Below are 23649 nucleotides of genomic sequence, written 5' to 3'. Positions count from 1 at the left end.
TTCGCATGGCTTCCGCTTCGTGGACAGTATATTGCTCTGATGGGGTGATGCCAACACGGTCCAAACGCCACCACTCATCTACGTCAAACTGGTTTGGTTCACTCTCAATTCTACAGACTCTGAGCGTTTTCACATGTTCGATCTTTTTGCCTTTTAACAGCCACTGCGGCACTTTCCCATATGGCGACATACCATTATGGGTCAGGAAAAGATTTATCCCATCAACATTCTCGATGCCTATGATGAAGTAGCTAAAATAATCGGCCCCTAATAAAATGTGCACATTTTTCAACTTATCGAACTTATTCTCTGGATTGGCCAACGTGACTCCCTTACTTAACAGATGCTGTTTAACTTGTACATAACCAGCGTTATGTATTGGGACGTCAACGTTCTCGTGTGCCACCAGCTTCATTCGTACTACTCTTCTTCCTATCTCTATCCTACAGCTTACGACGTCATATTGTCCGCTTATTTCTGCGGAACCAAACGGGGCTATGTTCAACGCTACCTTCCCTACCACCGGTAGGCCTAATTGCCTTGCAATTTTCGCGGAGATGAAGCTTTTTTGGCTTCCCGTATCGAGAAATAAGCGGACTCGCTTACTACCCTGCTTGTGATTGATTTTGGCCATAGTCGTTGGCAAGATTGTACATTGGAGGTCCACGCTGGACATCTGTGCGATCTTTGCACTTTCGCACTGTTTGGGTTCTACTTTATCTTTAGATGGACGGGGGGCCGTTTCGTGCTGTCGAGGCGTCGCATTCACTATGGGGCGGGATGTTGTAGACTGACTACTATTATTACTTGGGGCTGAAGTGGAGGGAACTGATTGCAATCGTTTTCCCGGATTATAATTATCACAAATGGCGGTGTTGGGTTACCACTACAATTTTTACAAGAGTCAGGGACAGGACACTTATCACTTCGATGACCAGAATTAGTGCAATTAAAACATAGGCCCCTTTTTAGCAAAATGTGACATCTGGCAGCCACGTCAGTTACTCGGCGGCATTCGTGAGGCGGGTGCCGTTCGTTACAAAAGGGACAAGAATTATTCTGAACTGGTTTTGACTTCGGTCTTACACTGACGTCTATTCTCTTGTCAGGTTTAAGTTTATCTCCTCGTTGCAAGGCATCGTCCTCGACCATTCGAATAATGAAATCGATCGCGTCGAAGAATTCATCTAGTGTATAGTCACACTTTCTCAGATGCTCAACTACTTTCCTGTAGAGCTTCCCTTCTGACAATTTTTGATTAATGAGGCTCATGACCATACCATGTCCTATATCGTTACTACTTAGCCTCTTGATCTGCTCGATTATGATTGTTAATTCAAAACGAAACCTTTTCAGCTCTACAGGATTTAATGAGGGTACAATGATATTAGCCAACTTTCTATGTAGAATTACAAGTGTTTGATGGACATTACCATATTGTTTGTCCAAGAGATCCAACGCTATCTTATAGTTCGCGGCGGTTACATTTAGGGATTTTACGATCCTAAGCGGATCCCTGCCTAAAGTCCCCAACAGATACGTAAATTTGGATACATCATCCAAATCTGCTCTTCAATCCACATGTATCGTAAAGAGCTCTCGAAACGGAACATATTCTTGCACTTCCCCTTCAAACGTGGGGAGAGGCAGCGGTTTCAATTTGGGGAGGGAAACATTCCCTGTCGGAGTGACTTTCACTCTATCAATTCGGTTATACAGAAGCGTAGAAGCTCGCATAGCTTCTCCTAACGTGAGCCTGATTCGGGCATCCAAACCAGGTTCTGGTTTGACGGATTGTGTCTTATAATCTCTCTTAGCTGTCTTTCCTCCTCTTGCAATTGCGTGACCAGATTCTGGTACACGGATTCAGAGTAGGTTTCAACTAACGCACGCTGCGTTTCAGCTAGTAAGTCTGCTATGAGGCCCATCGATGCGTCGATGTGTACGATCATAGCCACCACCATTTTGACTGACTCAACTCTACTTCGGGGGGGGGGGGGGTGTTGGCAAACTAGGAAAGAACAGAATTTTGTTTACGTTACGAAGGTGGGGGCACAAAAACTAGAGGGACACGTGGTCAGTCGCACATCGGGACACTGAGGGCTTTAGTTGTCTCGTGTCTCCCTCTTTCTCCTATTAGGGCTACCCTATAGATAACACCTTACTGAACTTCCTCGCAAGCTCTGGAAAGCACTTATCATCCGGTTCAAAGGACCAAATGTAGTGAATTTTTCTCCGACTTAATGAAAACTAATGATTCTAGGCCCGATGGAATGGGCCAAAGATAAGACCTTGAAGAGGTTTGCTTTCCAAAACAATTCAGGAGTTTCAATAAAATATGATCACAATTTTAAGTTCATTACAAAAATAATCATTTAATAAAAAAAATAAACACACAATAACAAGTCAGGCATATGAAATATAGATCTGTCACCCTTAGGGGGTTTGCAACATGTGCTCATGAAACACTGAGTCCACGTTGGACTAAATAAGACGAAGTTTCGAGATTATAGTATTGAATCTAGGGTAAATCACATACCAGTGCCTACAGACGTCATTTGATGCATAAAACAAATCCCCAATCCCAGGGATGACAAATTTACAGACCGATACAACTGTACATAATTCTTACTCACAAAGGAACCGACCTGGTATCGCAGTAGATAGGAGTCAGAGACAGAGAGACACACTAACTCATAGAGTACTTACTTAGTTGGATGGAGCTTTAGGCAGGAATGAACGAGCGTCGTTCAGGACACCTCAGAGGAAAACTACTGTGTCCCGCGCTAACCAACGTGTCCTTGTGAAATGCGCGGGAACTCTTACTTTATTTAATCAATAAGGGGTTTGATCGAGTTTCTTTATCGACTACAAGACAGAGAAACAGTCAAAGTCTTACGTCAGATCAAAGGGTAAACTCAATACCTCCGCTTAAGGCCATAATTTGCCAGAATCTAACAAACTAGAGAGTCCTTGGCTCTAAACATATACATCGATATTTTTGCCGGCATAAAACAATACAATATCACTTTTGTAAATTGTAGATAATAAAGACTTTTTGGGCTCAAGCCATGTCGTCCTGATGGAAGGTTCCTTCAGTAGCTTCCTTTGGATATATATGACTACCATAATATTTCCAGAGAATTAAACTAAAGGTTTTCACAGAATTCTAACTTCTGGAGCGAGTACTCTAAAGGTTTCCCTTTAAAATATCGTATATCAACAGGGGACGCATGCATTAACACGTCACATGGCCATCTGCACCCCACCTAGCGTTTACGCTTCGAGGGGGAAATGTGGGGAGGTAACTGAGGTGCCGTTCCAAAGTTACCCTACCTTTGTCACTGTTATGATACTCGCAACGTAAAAAACCGCGCCATACTTGTGTGACGTCACGTCCGCCCTCTTTATTCCGTTCATGGTAGCTCCCTAAGCCTTTTGTTTGTTCCCAGTGATTGGATAATTTCTTGTGCATCCTTCAACATGTCTCAGCCTTCTGCTTCGTTTTCTTCTGGAAAGTTGAGTACCAGGTTCTTGTTTTGTTTAAATAAGCTCTGGCCGTAGAGTAACGATTTTTTTACGCTAAAATCTTGTATTTTGTGGCCAAGCTGTGCCTTACCGGGAGGCGCCATTTTACTGCGCTGCTGTTCGCATTGCATGTGTTATCTAGCTAGCCAGACCAGCCTTATCCGGCCTTATAACTAAGTTGAATCTTTAGTTATTATTAGGAATAAGTTATATTATGCCAATAGTAGTCTTCGGGGCTCTTAGTTAGCCGACCCCATACTAGCCTTTCAGCCTAGCATAGGCCGCAGCCTAGTGTTCATGTTTACTTCTGCATGATATAATAGTGTTCCTAGTGTTATTCTAATGAAGGTATAGGCATTTTTAAACATACAAGAATCAATGTTGCACATGTTTTCGCATTCGAGGGACTATACAAGGGACTGTGCCTGGTCCAGCCAGGTCACACCTAACCCAACGTTGGGACCCTTATATGCTTCCTTATCTCCCCTATTACCTTAGGGTAACCTCCCTCTGGGTAGCCTTGTTATTCCTAGCCCCTTACCCAAAAAATTTCGGGTAGGTTAGGTTAGGTAGTTCTTCCCTCTTCCCTTCCATATTGTATGGGGGGATTTCGGTCAGAACCCCAGAGTACCTATCGTTCATCCTAGTCCACCCCTAGGGAACGCCTTTCCCTTGGGGTATCGACTGAGACTGAAGGAGGAGGCGCCTAGCCCTTCCCCCTAGACTGCTCTTGGTTGGGACACGTCCCTTCCTCCTGTAGCCTAGCGATACGCATCCCCAGCCTTATCTAATCTAGTAGGAGATCTCCTGGTTTAGGTTAGGCCTTGGGGGTTTCTGTTTTATTATAGTTTAGGACTGTACACCAGTTCTGTTCCTACTCTGAGCTAACCTATCCTAGGGTTGGAGAGCGCTTCTCTCCTGCCTGGGTAGTATAGAAAACAGATTCCACCACCCGCTGGGAGCATTAGGGTCACGATCCCTTCTGCCCCCTCACCCCCCTTCCCCCCAACCCCACTCCATCCCTTTGTGTCGGCTTGCCTTCACACCTCTGTCCGCTGTCCTACAATTCCCTCTCAGGGAGAATTGTAGGTTAAGCTGTGCTCTCCTGCCTGGATGGCCGCTCTGCTACACTTCCCCCTCATAGTCGAACTATGGGGTTGTGTTAGTGGCCGCCCTGCTCCTAGAAGATCACCCTCACCCCCCCTGTTTAAAGTGTTCTCTGATCCTCCCTTGGAGTACCATAGGCACCCAGCCTTCTGCCGTCTCCCTGCCGTCGGATGATAGGTTGTCCCCCCCCTATCATGAGTACACTCCTTCCGGAGGGAAGCCGGTTGGGTATCGGTCATTACCCTTCCTCTTTCCCTCCTTATCAGTCTCTCTTCTATCATGGTGCCGGTCCACTGCCGTCTCCGCCTGCCGGCGACCGCCGCCGGCGACCGCCCCGGCGACCGCCGCCGGCACGCCAGGTGACTCCCTACTCCATAGGACGTTCCTATCTGAGGATTACCTAAGGCAACAACCTGCCGGCTGCCGGGGGCCGCCGCCCCTTGCCGCCGGTAGCCGCCAGCCCCCCAGGTGACCTTCCTACTTCATAGGACTTCCTGTCTGAGGACCAACTATAGCGTCAGCCTGCCAGTTGCCGGGGGCCGCCGCCCCTTTCTGCCGCCCCGTGCCCCCGCTGCTGTCGGCTTCTCAGACACCTTCCATCTTATGTACCCAGCTAGGTTCACCATCGCCGACAGCCTGCCGGCTGCCGGAGGCCTCCGCCCTGCCGGCGACCTCCCGCCGTGCCGGCGGTCGCCCCTATAAGTGTTTCCTACCTCTCAGCTGCTCAGTGTGTAGCTTTGATGGATTCACCCAGCCGGACCAGGCCTCCGGCTTGCTGGCGACACTCTGCGGCTTCCAGGGACAAGCACCCCTTCCCCCGGCTGCCGGCCCCGTGCCGGCAGTCGACCTATACATCCATATAGCCAGACTGATCTTCTTTGCTGTTTCATACCCTGAAGAAAGTATCTGAGCTGTATGATTGTACAATACAATGTTTCCAGCATACTCTGTTCTTCTCAGTGCAGTCTCTTACCGGGACCTTCCCAAATATTGAGGGGTTTATCCTATTTTCCCCTCTTTTATCTAGGTTCTGAACGATTTCAGACCTTCTCTACTCTGTAGACAATTCCTTTATAAGGACGCCTAGTCTGGCTTCCCCATAGGGATACCATTCCCTATCCTAGAACCTCAGGTCCTATGGAATTGCCGGCAGAAAAGGTCGCGGTACCTGGCTGGACGGGATTCAAAAGTATGTGTCTTCCTACTTCTTTTCTAGCTCACCTATCCGGAGCTCACATAACACAAATTCTAAGTTTAAGAATTAGATTAAGGAGTCTTAAGTTAAGAGCAATGTAAGTCATGACTCTATTTTCCATGTACTCATGTTCTCTTTCTTTTACAGGAGGAGTACCTGAAGTGTGAGAGCCCCTTCTGCTCGGTTCGCCACCCAAACTTTTACGGGCATGGAGCGTGTCGGACCCACCTAGAGTATTGGGATCCAGTGTCCTGCCCAGTCTGCAAAGGCCTCCTCGACGAGGGGTTCGACAACCCCCCGTCCTTAGAAACCAGGGACAATGCTCGAGAGAAACTGCGCAGGTGGTTGCGCGGTTTCCAGAAAAACGCTGCTGAGCCGTATCTCCCCAGCGAGAAGATGAGGGACATCCTTTTCCCGAAAGCGTCAGCAGATTTTGTGATCCCCCAGGATCAGATCCCCTTAGTTCATCTGACCGTCGAACCAAACATCGAAACTACACTTAGCAAGTGTAGTCTAGACGAGGTGGAGAAGATGTCGGACGTGTCCGACAACACCGAAAGGACCCTCATGGGCGAGGATCCGGGGGAAGAAGAGAATCAGGTGGAATACCCTGATTCAGAGGGCGAGGCCGCCCCTCCACCTCCGGCAGCTCCCATAGTGGTCGAGGAGCCAGTCCCCTCTACCTCCGCCGCATCGCAGCCCCTGCTGCCCGCCACCGAAGATGCCATCCAGGTATTGGTGGCTTTAATGGACGAGAAGCTTAACAAGCATTCTGCCGAGATTACAAGTCGTTTGATGGGATGGAAGCAACCGAAGAAGATGTCGGTTAAGGACCTTCCTTCCTGCTCGGAGTCTAACCCCTGGAGGTACGCCGAGCATATGCCAATCACAACTGGCAAAATATTCATCAACGACAAGTTAGGGTCTATCCTCTTGGAAGAAGTGGAATTCTTCCCTAACTTCGAGGCTTACCCGGACTGTTACGTCCGACTTAGGTCCGAACCGGCCTCCAAGGAGGAGACTGAGCCCAAAGAGGTGATCGTTTCCGAACACTTAAAAGCCCAAGCCTTACTGGCAGAATGCCTGAAGAGCCGTGGTTTTACTAACTCAAAAATGCCGGCTCTGAGCAAGAAGCACCCGTCCTTTCTTGCTCCCCCTTCCGCAACCTTCCCCTTCGTGGAAAAGGCCTTCCATGCGGTCATGAAGGCGGTGGAGGAAGGAAAACCCTGTCCTACCCTGTAGGAGTGTAGGCCTCTCTCCCTCGCCCTTCCCCCCGACGACAAGTTTTGGAAAGATATCCAGTTCACCTTCACGGTTGGGAAGCTGGACCCTGACGTAGCTGGACGTCAGTTCAACGTGGACCTCCCGAAACTGAATGACCACCTTCTTGGTCGGGAGCAAGAGACCAAGGAGAGACTAACTGCCTCCCTGTCTCACCAGATTCAGCTCGAGGTCATGGCCGGGGACGTTAGAGTCCCAGACCTCTATATGGTTCTTGCGAAAACCCACCTAGTGACTGTGATGAAGGACCTGTACAGCTTCATCAGGGCCAGAAGAACCTGCAGAGAGTTCGTGTTTGCCAACGTGGCAGTAAAACACGAACCCCGGAAACTAATCTCCTCTGACATCTGGGGTAAGCATCTCTTTCCCTCTACTCTGGTGAAAGAGATTGTCGACAAAGCCGCCTCTGATAATCGGAACCTTCTCAACAAGTGGGGCATGTCACGCAAGAGGAAATCCTCTCAGGACGAAGGCCTTCAGCCTAAGAGGAAATCCTCCAAACCAATACCCCAGCAGCGTCAACAAAAACGCTAGTTTCCGGCTCCCGCTACTCCCCAAGTGGTCGCTCAGCCGCAACAGACCTTTCAGTTGGTCCCCCAACCATTTGTGTCACAATCACCTGTCTTTACCCCTGCCTGCGAATGTCAGTCCTCTACCTTTCGTCCCAGAGGTAGAGGCTCAGGCAAAGAGACTCCTCGCGCCACCCCTCCAGGGGCAGAGGAGGAAGGGGAGCTAGCAGTCAAGGTGGCAAGCCCTCGGGAAACCAGAAGCAATGAAGTGCTTCCGGTGGGAGGAAGACTCCGCCACTTTCAGGATCGCTGGACCTTCGATCCTTGGGCACACAGCATCATCAAGAAGGAACTGGGTTGGAGCTGGACACAACCACTCCCAACCTTCCACCAATTCTTCCAGCCATCAACCCCCCTCTTGGAAGAATATGTCCTGGAACTCTTGAACAAGAAGGTGATCAAGAGGGTAAAGTCCACCAGGTTCCAGGGAAGACTGTTTTGTGTTCCCATGAAGGACTCAGACAAACTCAGAGTCATTCTCGACTTGTCACCCCTCAACAAGTTCATTGCGAACAACAAATTCAAGATGCTGACTCTTCAACAAATAAGAGCCCTACTGCCTCACAAGGCCTACACGGTCTTAATAGACCTGGCGGATGCCTACTGGCACATCCCAATGAACCACCACGCTTCCTCCTACCTAGGATTCCGGCTCCATCAAAGAAGCTACGCCTTCAGAGCCATGCCCTTCGGGCTCAACGTGGCTCCGAGAATCTTCACCAAGCTAGCAGACACGATCGTCCATCGGCTACGCCTTCATGGCCTCCAAGTGATGGCCTACCTCGACGACTGGCTGGTCTGGTCGACTTCGCCAGAAAAGTGTTTGAAAGCTTGCAGTAAAGTAACCCAGTTCCTGGAAATCTGGGTTTCAAAATAAACACCAAGAAGTCTTGCCTCGCTCCAGCTCAGAAGTTTCAATGGTTAGGAATCCATTGCGACCTTCAGTCACACCGCCTTTCCATTCCACTGAAGAAAAGGAAAGAAATAGCAGGGTCCGTCAGAAGACTTCTCAAATCAAAATGGATCTCAAAACGACAGCAAGAGCAAGTTCTCGTCTCACTACAGTTCGCCTCAGTGACAAACCCAGTGCTACGAGCACAGCTAAAGGATGCATCAGGAGTCTGGAGACGAAACGCATCCGTCGCTCGAAGAGACCTCAAGAGACCCCTACCAAACAGGCTTCGCTCCCTGCTAAGCCCGTGGTCAGAAGCAAGGACCTTGAAAAGATCCATCCCTCTCCAACCTCCACCTCCATCGCTCAACATCCACATGGACGCTTCTCTGGAGGGTTGGGGGGGGGGGGGGCCACTCCCATCAGCGACAGGTACAATGAACATAGTCTCCCCTATTCAAGACGTTTCACATCAACATCTTGGAGGCCATGGCGGTTCTTCTCACCGTGAAGTAATTATCCCCGCCTCCTTGGATACACATCCGTCTAACTCTGGACAGCTCGGTAGTAGTCAGATGTCTCAATCGTCAGGGCTCGAAATCGCCCCACCTAAATCAGGTGCTATTACCCATCTTCCGCCTAGCGGACAGGAAAAAGTGGCACCTGTCTGCAGTTCACCTACAAGGATTCCGCAACTTGACGGTGGACGCTTTATCGAGGAAAAACCCCATAGAGTCGGAATGGTTCCTAGACGCAAGATCATTCTCCTTCATCTCTCGTCAAGTCCCGGAACTACAGATTGACCTCTTCGCGACGAGCGACAACAAGCAACTTCCTCGATATGTGGCCCCTTACGAGGACCCCAAAGCGGAAGTAAATGGTCCAAGATTTACCTGTTCCCTCCACCCAACCTTCTGCTGGAAGTCCTCTCCAAACTGAGAACCTTCAAAGGGACAGCAGCCCTAGTGGCTCCCAAGTGGCCCCGGAACAATTGGTTCCCCATAGTCCTGGAGCTACAGCCCAAGCTGATCCCTCTGCCGGGCCCAGTTCTCTCCCAACAGGTTCAGAAGTCGACTGTCTTCGCTTCATCAAAGAAAGTCAAGGATCTTCATCTCACGATTTGCTCTCCCTAGCCGTGAAGAAAAGGTTTGGGATCTCGAAGAAAAGTTTAGACTTCCTAGAGGAATACAAAACAAAGTCTACCAGAAGGCAATATGAATCATCCTGGAAGAAGTTGGTATCCTTCGTCAAGGCAAAAAATCCTACGGAAATCTCCATAGATTTTTGCATGTCCTTCTTTATTCACCTTCATGGACAAGGCTTGGCAGCCAATACGATTTCCACTTGCAAATCGGCCTTGACCAGACCACTTCTATACGCCTTCCAAATAGATTTATCCAACGAAATCTTCAATAAACTCCCGAAGGTGTGTGCTAGACTCCATCCAGCACCTCCACCGAAACCGATCACCTGGTCCCTGGATAAGGTGCTTCATTGTGCCTCTAGCCTGGACAATGATTCTTCCCCTCTGAAAGACTTGACTCCGAAAGTAATCTTCCTTTTTGCTCTCGCCCCAGGAGCCAGAGTCAGTGGAATATTGGCATTATCAAGAGAAGAGGGCCAGATACAGTTCGCCGACACGGGGGAACTTACCCTCTTCCCCGACCCCACGTTTCTCGCTAAAAATTAACTACCCACCAAAAGAAGGCGCCCTTGGAGAATCTGCCCCCTGAAGGAAGATGTCTCTCTATGCCCAGTGGCGAGTCTTAAGGTCTATCTTCGAAGAACTTCTGACTTTGGTGGAGGACAGCTTTTCAAAGGAGAAACATCGGGCAGCGACCTGTCACTACAACAACTTAGAGCAAAAATCACCTGCTTTATTCCCAGAGCTGATCCTGACAGTACACCCGCAGGTCACGATCCCAGGAAAGTCGCCTCTTCCCTAAATTTCTTTCAAGGAATGGACTTCGAAAGCCTCCGATCCTTCACAGGCTGGAAGTCCCCTAGAGTGTTCTTCAAACACTATTCGAAGCAGGTGCAAGAGGTCAAGCGATTCGTGGTGGCAGCAGGTAGCGTGATGAAACCTGCTGTTTAGTGCTGCGTAGGACAGTGAGTTTTTCAGGACTTTAACTCAAACGGGTGCCTGTGTTGACCCTAGTGCGATACATAGTGATTTCAAGGGACAATTAGTGTCACTAATGGACTGTCCTTTACCAAGGTGAAACGACATAGATTCGTACACGTGTGCCACATGTTCTCGGACATGAAGTGTATTATGATTTAAAAGACTGGCGTTCCTCAGGAACTAGTGATTACAGAAAAGATTGTTTCCCTTTCAGATTCTGCATCACCATCTTTTTACCATATCTATGTCTATTATTGTATTTTATTATTGTACATAATTTTTCATATTTCCATGCAAATTTCAAATAAAATATTTATTCTATTTACCATATGCGTCTCTTTTCACTCCTATTTTTTACATGAAAATATATTGCTGTTCTTGTTTTATTGAACCTACTCTAGAGTTTAATATGATTAGTATACCTACCATCTTATATACACTCACCTTATGGTATAAATTTGTTCCTACACAAATATTTACCCTTCTGATCTGTCTTGAGACCGGCACGATTTCTTATCCAGGAGTCTTTCCTCGTCAGATTACTTCGAGATATTCCTCTTGTCCTACTAGGACCTTCCTTGGCAGGGGGCCGGGATGCCAGGTCATTGTAATGCCTCTGGTAGTGACATTTAACGGAGATGTCATGGTCTCTTTGATCACCAGACCACGGGAATATTTATTCGGAGTACCAGGCACTTGAAATGAGAACAAATCCACGATACATTAATTCTAGTACACTTCCATCGGGACGACATGGCTTGAGCCCAACAAACGGATTTTGAGCGAAGCGAAAAATCTATTTTTGGGTGAGATGGCCATGTCGTCCTGATGGACCCGCCCAACTGTTCCAGTTCAGCCTGCTAGGCCCCTCCCTGCTGTATTGTATCTCGTAGGCTGGTAGTGAGCTAGAACAAAATGATGAGGGCGGACGTGACGTCACACAAGTATGGCGCCGGTTTGTTTACGTTGCGAGTATCGTAACAGTGACGAAGGTAGGGTAACTTTGGAACGGCATCTCAGTTACCTTGCCACATTTCCCCCTCGAAGCGTAAACGCTAGGTTGGGTGCAGATGGCCATGTGACGTGTTAATGCATGCGTCCCCTGTTGATATACGATATTCTAAAGGGAAACCCTTAGAGTACTCGCTTCAGAAGTTAGAATTCTGTGAAAACCTTTAGTTTAATTCTCTGGGAATATTATGGTAGTCATATATATGCAAAGGAAGCTACTGAAGGAACCTTCCATCAGGACAACATGGCCATCTCACCCAAAAAACGGATTTTGAGCGAAGCGAAAAATCTATTTTTGGGTGAGATAACCATGACATCCTGATGGAAGGTTCCTTCAGTAGCTTCCTAGGGTATATTTAACTACAGTGGATATTCCCAGAGAATTAAACTAGAGGTTATCACTGAATTCTAACTTCTGGTGCGAGTACCCTAAAGGTTTCCCTCTAGGATATCGTATATCAACAGGGGACGCATGTATTAACACGCCACATAGCTATCTGCACCCCATATAGAGTTAACACTTCGATATGGAAAGGTGGCTGAGTAACTGAGGAGCCGTTCCAAAGTTACTCTCATCCGTGGCTGCTTTTGGTACTCGAGACGTAAACAAACGGGCGCCATTGCTAAATGACGTCACGTCCGTCCTCATCCTGAGCTCAGGTTCTACCAATCTCTGCGATACCGTAGGTCGAGGAGGGGCCTGAAAGGCTGAACTAGAATAGACGGGAGGGTCCATCAGGACGTCATGGCTATCTCACCCAAAAATAGATTTTTCGCTTCGCTCTAAATCCGTTTTTTGGGTTCAAGCCATGACGTCCTGATTGAAGTATACCAGAGAATTAATGTATCGTGGATTTTTTCCCCTTTAATCCAAGTGCCAAGGGCTTCGAACAGTATTATAGAACATGTCCTTACCAGAGATTCTATGATGAACTAGCTTCCTGCCCCCCTGGCAGGGAAGTCCTGGTGGACAATAGGAACATCTCGAAGCGATCATTGAAGAGCTACCCACCTTGTGGAGAGATTATGCTGGACTCGGAAACAAGACAAAAGTTAATATTCGAGTAGGAATGTTATCAAGCATAAGTAAGTATATAACATAATTTCTACTCCCCTGGAGGAGAGATCATGCTGGTCTCGGAGGCAGGACAAAGGTTAATATTCGGGTAGGAATATTATCAAGGTATGAGTGAGTATATAACATAATTACTTATATTATTCTTTCTGATCATCAGGAAAAGGGTAAATGAAACTATAACAATCGTATATTTCTTGATAAGGAATAGGAGCGAAGAGAGACGCACATGGAAATAAAATAGACATTTTATTTTAGGATTGCAGATCATTATGGCAGTAATTACAATAATGAATATAGAATTTATTTACAATAATAAAAAATAATGTACATAGAAATGAAAGACGGTAATCTTGATTCTGAAAAGAAAATTTTGCTTTTTAGAAACACAAGTTCCATAGGAACGTCAGTCTTTTAAGAATTCAAAGAAACACATCATGCCCTAGGGCATGTGGCACTCATGTAAAGTCTATGACATTTCACCTTGGTAAAGAACAGTCTATTAGAAACACTAAGTGTCCGTTAAATCACTATGTATCACACTAGGGTCAACACAGGCACCCGTAGAGTTAGAGTCCCAAGTAACTCACTGTTCTATGCAGATTTAAGCAGCAGGTTTCATAACACTACCTGCAGCTACCACGAAATGCTTTACTTCGTGCACTTGTTTTGCGTAGTGCTTGAAGAAAATGCGCGATGATTTCCAGCCTGTAAAGCTCTTGAGGCTTTCGAAATCCTTACTCTGGAAGAAATTCAGAGAAGAAGCGACTTTTCTAGGATCGTGACCTGCGGGTGTACTGTCAGGATCCGCTCTGCGAATGAAGTAGGTGATTTTCGCTCTTAGTTGTTTCAGTGACAGGTCGCTACCCGATGTTTCTCTTTTGAAGAGTTGTCCTCCACCGAAGTCTGAAGTTCTTCGAAGATAGACCTTAAGACTCTCCACTGGGCATAGAGAGAGATCTTCCTTCAGGGGGCAGATTCTCCAAGGGCCCCATCTCTTGGTGGGTAGTTCATTCTTAGCGAGAAACGTCGGATCGGGGAAGAGGGTAAGATCTCCTGTCTCGGCGAACAGGATATGACCCTCTTCTCTTGGTAATGCCACTATTTCACTGACTCGGGCTTCCGAGGCAAGAGCAAAAAGGAATATAACTTTTTGAGTCAGGTCTTTCAGAGGGCACGAATCGTTGTCCAGGCTAGAAGCAAAATGGAGCACCTTGTCCAGGGACCAGGAGATAGGTTTTGGTGGAGGTGCTGGGCGTAGTCTAGCGCATGCCTTTGGCAGTTTATTGAAAATATCACTGGACAGATCAATCTGGAAGGCGTATAGGAGTGGTCTAGTGAAGGCCGATTTACAAGTGGAAATCGTGTTGGCCGCTAAGCCTTGTCCATGAAGGTGAATGAAGAAGGACATGCAAAAATCAATGGTGATTTACGTAAGATTTTTTGCCTTGATGAAGGAGACCCACTTCTTCCAGGAAGATTCGTACTGCCGTCTGGTAGACTCAGTCTTGTACTCCTCGAGGAAGTCTAAGCTTTTCTTCGAGATCCCAAACCTTTTCTTTGTGGCTAAGGAGAGAAAATAATGAGATGAAAGTCCCTGACTTTTAGTGATGAAGCGAAGACAGTCGACTTCTGTACTTGTTGAGAGAGAACTGGTCCCGGTAGGGGGATCAGCGTGGGCTGCAGCTCCAGGACCAGGGAATACCAATTGCTCCGGGGCCACTTGGGAGCCACTAGGGCTGCTGTCCCTTTGAAGGTTCTCAGTTTGGATAGGACTTTCAGCAGAAGGTTGGGAGGAAGGAACAGGTATATCCTGGAATATCTGTTCCAATCCAGGGACATGGCATCCACTGCTTCTGCCTTTGGGTCCTCGTACGGGTCCAAATATCGAGGAAGTTGATTGTTGTCGCTCGTCGCGAAGAGATCGATCTGAAGTTCCGGGACTTGGTGAGAGATGAAGGAGAATGATCTTGCGTCTAGAGACCATTCCGACTCTATTGGGCTTGTCCTCGATAGAGCGTCCGCCGTCACGTTGCGGAATCCTTGTAGGTGAACTGCAGACAGGTGCCATTTCTTCCTTTCTGCCAAACGAAAGATCGAAAGAAGCACCTGATTTATCTGGGGCGATCTTGAGCCCTGACGATTGAGACATCTGACTACCACCGAGTAGTCCAGAGTCAGACGGATGTGGATCAATGGAGGCGGGGAGAGTTTCTTCAGGGTGAGAAGAACCACCATGGCCTCCAAGATGTTGATGTGAAACATCTTAAATAGAGGAGACCATGTTCCTTGAACCTGTTGTGTGTGGGAGTCACCTCCCCAACCCTCCAGTGAAGTGTCCGTGTGGATGTTGATCGATGGAGGCGGGTGTTGAAGAGGGATGGACCTTTTCAGGGCCTTTGCTTCTGACCACGGCTTTAGAAGTAAGCGAAGTCTGTTTGGAAGCCGTCTCTTGAGGTCTCTTCGAGCGATGGATGCGAAGCATCTCCAGACTCCCGCGGCATCCTTTAGCTGTGCGCGAAGCACTGGGTTTGTCACAGAGGCGAACTGTAGAGAGCCGAGAACTTGTTCCTGTTGTCGTCTTGAGATCCGTTTGGATTTTAGAAGCCTTCTGCCAGACCCTGCTATTTCCTTCCTTTTCTTTTGTGGAATGGAAAGGCGGTGTGACTGAAGGTCCCAATGGATTCCCAACCATTGGAACTTCTGAGCTGGAGAGAGGCGAGATTTTTCTGCATTTATCTTGAAGCCCAGGTGCTCTAGGAACTGGGTGACTTTGTTGCAGGCTCTCAGACAATCTTCGGGCGATGTCGACCAGACTAGCCAGTTGTCTAGGTAGGCCATCACTTGGACACCCTGAAGACGTAGCTGTTGGACGATTGCGTGTGTCATATTGGTGAAGATCCGTGGAGCCACATTGAGCCCGAAGGGTATGGCCCTGAAGGCGTAACTTTTCCTTTGGAGTCGAAATCCTAGATAGGAGGAAGCGTAGTGATTCATTGGAATGTGCCAGTAGGCATCCGCCAGGTCTATAGAGACCGTGTAGGCCCTGTGAAGCAGAAGGGTCCTGATTTGTTGCAGAGTCAGCATCTTGAATTTGTTGTTCGCAATGAACTTGTTGAGGGGGGATAAGTCTAGTTTGTCTGAGTCTTTCTTGGGAACACAAAAGAGTCTCCCTTGGAACCTGATTGACTTTACCCTCCTGATCACCTTTTTGTTCAAGAGTTCCAGGACATATTCTTCCAGGAGGGGGGTTGACTGTAGGAAGAATTGCCGGAAGGATGGGGGTGGTTGAATCCAGCTCCAGCCCAGTCCTTTCTTGAACATGCTGTGTGCCCAGGGATCGAAGGTCCAACGATCCTGGAATTGGCGGAGTCTTCCTCCCACCGGAAGCACTTCATTGCTTCTGGTGGCCCGAGGGTTCGTCACCTCGTCCGCTAGCTCCCCTTCCTCCTCTGCCTCTGGAGGGACGGCGAGAAGAATCTCTGCCGGAACCTCTGCCTGAGCCCCTACCTTTGGGACGAAAGGTAGTCGAGTGTTGCTCGTAGGCAGGGGTGAAGACCGGCAACTGCGACACCACCGGCGACTGCGACACCACCGGCGACTGCGACACCACCGGCTGGGGGACCAACTGAAAGGTCTGTTCTGGCTGCTTAGCCACTTGGGGAGTAGCTGGACCTGGAAACTGTCATCTCAGTTGATGTTGCTGGGGTCTGGGTTTCGAGGATTTCCTCTTAGGCTGAGGGCCATCGTCCTGAGAGGACTTCCTCTTTCCGGACATGCCCCACTTATGGAGAAGGTTCCTGTTCTCCGTAGCAGCTTTGTCCACTATCTCTTTCACCAAGGTAGACGGGAAGAGATGTTTGCCTCACATATTGGAGGAAATCAGTCCCCGGGGTTCGTGTTTCACCATTGCGCTGGCGAACATGAATTCTCTACAGGCTCTACGAGCCCTAGCAAAGCTATATACAGTGGAACCTCTACACACGATCGTATCTACATCCGAATTTTCCAACATCCGAAGTAAAATTCGAGCAAATTTTTGACTCTACACCCGAATTTTATTTCGACACACGAAGTAGCAATTTTCGTCGTACCGGTTGTATCCGAATTTTTCGACACGCGAAGTACAATTCGAACACGTTCCGACTCTACACCCGAATGTTTTTTTCGACACCCGAAGTAAACAATACTCGTACGCGTAGTCAGTGCTCATAGCGCCTGAAATGTTTTTTATTTCCGCCGATAGAAGGCAGCACATCGACCTCGGAGGGACGCTCAATTAGCGCGGCTTGGGTCAGTCCTCTGTTCTCGCCGGCTTCGTGTGGTTGTGCTCTTTGCGTTGTGATATTAACTGTGAATTAATCGTGATTTTTTACGTGCATCCATTAACGATAATTTACGTAAATCATGGGTCCAAAAAGGCTTAGTTTTGCCAGTGGTAGTGGTAGTGGTGAGAAAAGGAAGAAGGAAATGCTTTCTATAGAAATTAAGCAGGAAATTATTGAAAAACATGAGCGTGGCATCCGCGTGAGTGAACTTGCTAAACAGTATGGCCGTAATATGTCGACGATCTCGACAATCCTTAAACAGAAGGAAGCTATTAAAGCAGTGAAACCTTCTAAGGGGATCACTATAATTTCCAAACGCCGTACCCCTATCATAGAAGAGATGGAACGACTTCTACTAGTGTGGATTAAGGATAGAGAGATCGTTGGCGACACCATCACCGAAACAGTCATCTGCAAGAAGGCGCACGCCATCTTTACGGACTTGAAGGAGGAGAGCTCTGTGGGTGATGCTGGGGAGAGTTCAACCGAGCCTTCCTTAGATGATTTCAAGGCATCTCGTGGCTGGTTCGAGAAATTTAAGAAACGGTCCGGGATTCATTCAGTTGTTCGCCACGGAGAGGCTGCTAGTGCGGACACAAAGGCTGCAACTGACTTTGTTAAGAAATTCGAAAATATCGTAAAGGAAGAAGGCTACGTAGAGCAGCAGGTGTTCAATTGTGATGAAACCGGGCTGTTTTGGAAGAAGATGCCGAGTCGAACCTACATCACTGCTGAAGAGAAGAAATTGCCTGGGCATAAGCCAATGAAGGATCGGTTGACTCTTGCTCTATGTGCCAACGCTAGCGGGGACTTTAAAGTTAAGCCCTTGCTTGTTTACCATTCAGAGAACCCTAGGGCCTTTAAAGCACACAACGTCGATAAGGATCAGCTTCATGTTTTCTGGCGATCCAACTCGAAGGCCTGGGTCACTAGGCAATTCTTTGTGCAATGGGTAAACCAAGTTTTCGGTCCTTCTGTGAAGAAGTATCTTCATGAGCAGAAATTGCCTTTAAAGTGCCTGCTATGCCTTGACAATGCACCCGCTCACCCCCCCGGACTTGAAGATGATATCTTCGATGAATTCAAGTTCATAAAGGTGCTGTATCTTCCACCAAATACCACCTCTATCCTCCAGCCCATGGACCAGCAAGTCATCTCTAATTTTAAGAAGCTGTACACCAAGCACTTATTCAAGCAGTGCTTTAATGTCACGCAAAGCACCAACTTAACTTTGCGTGAATTTTGGAGGGACCACTTCAATATCGTGCACTGCTTAAAGATCATTGATCAGGCTTGGGTGGGATTAACTCGACGGACCCTCAATTCTGCATGGAAGAAGCTGTGGCCTGATGCAGTTTCTCCCCGAGATTTCGAGGGTTTTAACCCCGAACCTGATCCCGTGGTCGGTGCAGCGGAAGCCGTAGAGGAAATCGTCTCCCTTGGCAAGTCCATGGGTCTGGAGGTCGACGCAGATGACGTTACGGAACTCGTCGCCGAACATCACGACGAACTGACGACGGATGAGCTCAAGGAACTCCATGCTATGTCGGAGCACATGAGTGATGACGAGGAAGAGAGCGAGGAGGTAGAACATGTGTTAGGTTCAGCGCAAATAAAAGAGGTGTTAGGAAAATATCAAGACGTGGTCGACTTCATCGACAAATACCATCCAAAGAAATTGCAGGTTTGTCGTGTAGTTTCTCAATTCGATGATGTTTGCCTAACGCACTTTCGAAACATTCTGAAAAGCCGTACGAAGCAATTATCTATCGATGCTTTCTTTAAAAAAACTGCGAAGCGAACTCGCGATGAAGAGGATGTAAGTGAACCGAAGAAAACGGCAAAGAGTGAAGAGGAAGAAAGTGAAACACAGAAAACGGAAAAGAGTGAAGCAAAAGAAATTCAGTCAATTTTAAATGTAAGTGATAGTGATTAAAATTACGTAATCATCAAAAAGAAAAAAAGAAAATGTAAAAAAAAATATAAAATATAAAAATAAAAAAAAAATAAGCTAAGTTATGTTAAAGTTCACTTAGTGTAAGTTAGAATAAGTTACGGTAGTGTTACGTTTATCGTAGTTAACCTCTCTACCTCCTCGCCGTCCGTCCGTCTCCTCTCTCCTCTCTGCGTAGCGAAGACGAACAACACCTGCGCTGGAGTTTCTAAGGTAAAGTGACGCTAAAAACCCGTTTCTTATTTATCATTTTTTGCTAATTCTTCTTATTTACATGTCTATTCTTCTTATTTACATGTCTATTATCTAATTTAGTGTTCATTATTCTCATGGGAAAATTATGTGTAGTAGTTTATTAAGAAGTTATCATAGGTTTTTGGGCTCAACCACGGATTAATCCTATTTCAATGTATTCTTATGGGAAAATTCGTTTCGACATCCGATCAATTTCTACATCCGAAGTTGGTTCTGGAACGGATTAAATTCGTATGTAGAGGTTCCACTGTACAGTAGGTCCTTGGTTACGGTCGCCAGGTGCGACCTATCAAGGACCATGTAAAAGTCCGGGACTCTGGTATCCCCGGCCATGAGTTCTAGCTGTACCTGATGGGACAGCGAAGCGGCGAGTCTTTCCTTCGTATCATGTTCCCTACGAAGGAGGTGATCGTTCAGCCGTGGGAGGTCCTCATTGAATTGACGACCAGCCACATCAGGTTCCAGGTTTCCTACCGTGAAGGTCGACTGGATGTCTTTCCAGTACCTATCATCGGGGGGAAGAGTAATGGAGAAGGGTCTGCACTCCTCCAGTGCAGGGCAAGGCTTCCCTTCTTCCAAAGCCTTCATGACCGCTGTGAAGGCCTTTTCGATGAAGGGGAAGGTCGCAGTAGTTGGCGCAACGAAGGTTGGATGCTTCTTACTAAGTGCCGGCATCTTGGAGTTTGTGAAACCCCGGCTCTTCACTGCCTGAGCTAACATAGCTTGGGCCTTTGCGAGATTGAACACAATCACTTACTTTGGTTCGGTCTCTTCCTTTGAGGCTGGTTCGGACCTGAGCCGGACGTAACAGTCCGGATAAGCCTCGAAATTTGGGAAGAACTCCACTTCTTCCAACAAAATAGAGCCAACCCTTTCACTGATATAAATCTTGCCAGTTGTGATTGGCATATGCTCGGCGTATCTCCAAGGGTTAGCTTCCGAGCAGGTGGGGAGGTCCTTAACCGAAATCTTCTTCGGTTGTTTGAAGCCGACGAGAGTCGTCCGGAATTGCTCCTGAGTCTCGCGCAGCTTCTTGTCCATGAGGGCTTCAAGCATTTTGAAGACCTCTTGAGTGGCCGATGGAAGAGGGTCCGGGGTGGCAGAAGTCGAAGGAACAGGTTCCTCGGACGGTGCAGGAGTTGCTGGGGGAGCAGGATCGACCTCGGTCTCCGAATCAGGGTATTCCACCTGATCTTCCTCATAGTCGAGCTCCTTGCCCATGAGGTTCTTCTCCATCTCTTCAGACACTTCCGACATACGTTCCACGTAGTCGGAATCAAGATGGCACTCACGCATGGACTATGCCATGATGACGTCAGGTTCGACCACGATCTGGACGGTGGGGATCTGATCACGAGGGACCACTGAGTCCTTAGATGCTTTTGGGAAAAGCAAAGCCCTCAAGTCTTCGTTGGGAAGATACGGTCCAGTGGCGTTCTTCTGGAAGCCACACACCCATTTGCGTAGCTTCTCCCTAGCAATGTCCCTTACCTCCGCAGAGTGAACCAGGGTGTGAGACCACTCAGAGCCTTGTGGGAGAGGGGAAATAGGATAAACCCCTTAATAAATGTAGGTTCCTGCAATCGACTCCACTGAGATAGACAGAGTATGCTGGAATTATTGTAATATGCAATCAAACAGCATAGCTACTATCTTTTGGATGGTATGACAATACCTATATGGAAGTGGCCAAGCTATCTGGCTGCAACATATTGACTGTCGGCATGTTGCCGGCAGCCAGGGAAGGGGTACATGTCCCTTAGCATCTCATGAGGGTGCCGGCAGACCGACGGTACACTGGAGGCCGGTTCTGCAGGGTGGAAGGCATCAAGGCAGACACACTGAGTATCTTATATGGATAATACCACGGTGGCGACCGCTGGCACAGCGGTGGGTCACCGGCAGGGGCGGAGGCTCCGGCAGCCGAAGGCTGACGGCATGGTGAGCCTTGGATCAATTCATAAGAGAGAGATATATATATATATATATGGTTGTATAACTAGGTTTCCGGCAATCAATGCCGGCATGTGGGTGGCAGACTCCGAAAGTGGGCCGGCTGTTACTAGGTAAAAATAAGGGGTGGGACGTTGGCGGTATGTCGACGGAAGGTGGCAGCCTCCGGAACACGGAAGGCTGACGTCTTAGAGGGGGGAGGCATCTTATGAATGAAGGTCACCTGAGGTAGTGGCGGTTATCGCCGGCAGTAGAGAAGGCAAGGGACCGGCACCAAGATAGAAAGAGAGAAAGGTTCCTTCCTAAGGTCTCAGGCACGACCCTAAGGGGGGTGCATTCCCTTAGGGTAGGCAGAGAAGCGATAAATACTCTGGTTGTAGACGAGATCCCCTATATAGAAGGAAAAGCAAGTCTACCCAGAGGGATTGCCCGCAGGCAGAGGGAATAGGGAGCCTACAAGGGTTCCTACATCAGGTTAGGAGGGGGTTGATACACAATCAACTCTGTCCCTTATATGGTCCCCGAAGGCGAAAACACTTATATCACAGTAAATAGTATGTTTAATAATGCCACAATCTTCATAACTTAACTTAGGAACACTAATATATATCATGCATGAAAATAAGCAATAAGCTGTCCAGCCTAGGGGCTAAGCTAGCGATCTAGTATGGCGTCGAACAGCGACCGAATCTGATGAGCGCTAAAACACGATATAATGATTTCCTAGCTATGAAGACTAAATAACTAATACAGTAATATTAATTAGTTAAAGGACCGGAGAAGGCTGTTCTGGCTAACTAAATAAAGCATGCAACATGAACAGCGGCGCCGTAAAATGGCGCATCCGGTATCGGCACAGCTCTGCCACAAAACACAATATTTTACGAAAAGTAGAAGTTACTTTACTGCCAGAGCTTATTTAAACAATACTGGGACCTGGTACTCAACTTTCCAGAAGAAGGCGAGACTGAAGGCTGCAACATGCACTTGGGAAAAATCTGACCTAGCGTAGAAGCTACAGACGAAAGGATGAGGACGGACGTGACGTCATTTAGCAATGGCGCCCGTTTGTTTACGTCTCGAGTACCAAAAGCAGCCACGGATGAGAGTAACTTTGGAACGCTTCTCAGTTACTCAGCCACCTTTCCATATTGAAGTGTTAACTCTATATGGGGTGCAGATAGCTATGTGGCGTGTTAATACATGCGTCCCCTGTTGATATACAATATCCTAGAGGGAAACCTTTAGGGTACTCGCACCAGAAGTTAGAATTCTGTGATAACCTTTAGTTTAATTCTCTGGGAATATTATGGTAGTCATATATATGCAAAGGAAGCTACTGAAGGAACCTTCCATCACGACGTCATGACTTGAGCCCAAAAATAGATTTTTCGCTTCGCTCAAAATCCGTTTGTTTCTCTGACACCCGCTCCTTCCTCACCAGGTGGTTGAAATTTACGCCACAATACCGTCACGTATTGGACAGCACTCATTCATAGAAACGCCCGCGAGATCTTCCAGTCTTACCCTAATTTAACGCAACGTTTGTGGAGTTAAATGGCGGAGATTTTGAAAAAAACAGTTCGAAACTCCCGATATGCTTTTTCCCAGTTGTTTGCTAAGTATTTCATTATGTCGCAATCTTCTGCCTCGCCTTCTTCTGGAAAGTTGAGTACCATATTCTTGTATTGTATAAATAAGCTCCAGCCGTAAGGTAACGCCTTTTTATCTTAAAATACCGTGTTTTGAGGCGGAGCTGTACCTTGACTGGAGGCGTCATGTTGAACGCGGTTGTTCACCTCGCATGCTTTATTTAGTTAGCCAGAACAACCCTTCCCGGTCTTATAACCAATTATCAGCATTAGTTATTTAGTCTTCATTGCTAGGAATTAGTTATATTATTATGCCGATAGTATCCTTTTTTGGGGTCAGGCCATGTCGTCATGATGGAAGTTCCTTCAAAGGTAGCTTCCTAGGTATATTTGACTACAGTGATATATCCCAGAGAATTTACCAAAGGTATCCAGAATTTACCAAAGGTATCCCTTAAAATTTTAAAAAGGGATATCGCTTAATATCAGAGGACGTATTCTTGACACGTCTCATGGCTATCTACACCCCAATAGCGCTTTCACTTCGAGGGGAAAGAGAGGCAAGAATAAGGAGAGTCGTTAAAGAGGCGACACTCCTACTGTACTGTAAATAGTGCGCCAAATCGCCACCGCGAGGCGCCACCGAGCCATTCTTTCTCTCGTAGCTTCGTTGACCGGTGTTATCCCGTGTTATCTCTCGCTATTTTGGAGTTTTTGGTCGCTATGATGTCTTCATCAGCCTCATCAGCTTCTGGAAAGTTAAGTAATATCTTTGATTTGTGTA

The sequence above is a fragment of the Palaemon carinicauda genome, chromosome 28, assembly GCF_036898095.1.
Source record: "Palaemon carinicauda isolate YSFRI2023 chromosome 28, ASM3689809v2, whole genome shotgun sequence".
Taxonomy (NCBI): Eukaryota; Metazoa; Arthropoda; class Malacostraca; order Decapoda; family Palaemonidae; genus Palaemon; species Palaemon carinicauda.
Note: the sequence above shows the minus strand (reverse complement) of the source record.